This window comes from Cariama cristata, unplaced genomic scaffold (genome assembly GCF_000690535.1).
Source record: "Cariama cristata isolate BGI_N322 unplaced genomic scaffold, ASM69053v1 scaffold996, whole genome shotgun sequence".
NCBI classification, from domain to species: domain Eukaryota; kingdom Metazoa; phylum Chordata; class Aves; order Cariamiformes; family Cariamidae; genus Cariama; species Cariama cristata.
The window spans coordinates 173,889-175,855 of NW_009621355.1; the positions used below are offsets into that span (position 1 = coordinate 173,889).

At 44.0% G+C, this 1,967-nt stretch overlaps 1 protein-coding gene across 1 annotated transcript in view; it reads left to right on the plus strand.

Moving 5' to 3' along the window:
* Positions 1 to 1,967, plus strand: part of DLGAP1 (discs, large (Drosophila) homolog-associated protein 1) — a gene marked incomplete at its 3' end in the record, with an annotated part of 137,882 nt that overhangs the window by 116,431 nt on the left and 19,484 nt on the right. The window lies entirely within an intron of this gene.

A 1,967-nucleotide genomic window follows, 5' to 3' on the forward strand; every position in this document is an offset into this window, starting at 1 on the left:
AGAGCGTCCCTTGCGATCGCTCCAGAGAAAACCTGGGTGCAGCAAATCCCAGGTGACAAGTTAGGGCCCTCTGCCCTCCGCTGGCCCACCCACTGCAGCGGCAAGGAGAGGACATAGCCATTTGCACACTGGTTGTTTCCTACGTCTGCTAAAAATACTCAAAAATAACATGTTATCTACACCATTTTCAATTCAACAAAATCTGCCCGTAGAGCATTTTCCTGCGGTTTTAAAAGGCTAAAGTGATTTCAGCAAAAAGAAATGTGATTTTGCAATGACCCTGCTAGGCTGTTACCAAGTTCCTCATTAACTTGCTAAAACATCTCTTGCTGGCTGACATTTCTTTATGTCTTAGACCTTAGCCCCATTTACCCACAACTCTTCCAGCACTAGATAAATGAGCACATTAGAATAGATGCTGAAGGACCATTTCCCTTCAGCCTGAGCACAAAGGAAATAACTACCCCAAAAGCCCAACCCTCCCCCTCCCCTCAAAAAAAGAACCAAACCAAAACCCAAAATACAACTCAGAAAAACAAAGAAAGAAATGGCTGTTTGTAAATACCTTACTTCCAAAGTCCTCTTTCTATTGCAGTTTTTATTGCTCCAGAGCAAAAGGTAAGGTTTGCCTGTGAGGGTCTGCCCGGAGAAAGCAGTATTTCTGCGTGACCCACTGACAGCTGTGTTTGGGGCTTTCCTTGCTGATAAAGTTGAGGTTGCTGCTGTTTGGAGCAGAGGGGCAAGCAGCCATCTATCATGGACCTTCAGAAGTGAAATGGCTGATAAAGGACAGCCCCTAATCCTTAGAAAATGAGTGCACTCAAGACACAAAGGGCTTGTCATCACAGTTTGGCACTCATATTCCTTCTTTTTTTTTTTTTTTTAGCACAGCAGAGCACAATGTATTGATTATCTGTTACAGGAATAGAATTGTAAATACAGTGCATTCTTCCCTGCCCCTGCACCATAACATCTGCAGAGCCTAAGAAAAGCCCTTTTGAGTTGAATCTTTGACAAATTAATGTTTTTAAAAAATCTTCCAGGCTTCAGAAATATTAAATAAGTATAAAATAAGAAGAGAAGAATGACACCAAAGAGGATAAATACAGCAAATTGATTATGTTTCCTTGCCAGTCTAAGCTATGAAGTGCACTATTACAAAACAGGAAAGCTCTTTGCTTAATGCACCAAAAGCCTACCATACAACATTTGTTTCACTCCTCTTCTTTGCTTCCTGCTCTTCCCTCCCCTTTCCCTCACCTCATATGACTGTCATTCTTACACTAAAGAGTCTTACCTCCTCGTGCCCTTTTAAATATTCCTGCTTCTGTGCTTGGACCAAACAAGCAAAAGATTTTGCCTCCATTTCTTGATCTAAGTAGCTCAAAACCAGAGCATCTTCAGAGGACAGCTCTATCTCTTCCATCTTCCGTCTCGACTCGGACCTTTCATTAGCCCTTCACTCTCTGTAACCTGGGCTTCCTGCCAAGACAAATGACTTTGAGTCCTCCTCCTCCTCCTCCTCCTCTTGTACTGCTCAAAGGATAAATGTGCCTACCGCTACCTGACTGTGTTACAACTGGAGCTATCACCGCTATTCATCTTATCCTCAGTTCTTTATGCTGCCTCCTCTCAATGATCTTGTTTGTACCCATTCCCTAAGTGTAGCTCTATGGTTTCTAGCATTTATCTAGAGTACCTCTGTCCAGTCCTTCTTGTGGAAGGATCTGGATGCAGGAGTTGAATGCTCCATTAACAAGTTTGCTGATGATCCCAAACTGGGAGGTGCTGTTGACTCTCTCGAGGGACAAGAGGCCTTGCAGAGGGATCTGGATGGATTGGCGCATTGGGCAATGATGACTGGGATGAAATGTAACGAGAACAAATGCTGTATTCTGTACCTGGGCTGGAGTAAGGCCGAGCACAAGTATAAACGGGGAGAGGAGTGGCTGGGAGCAGCCCTGCCG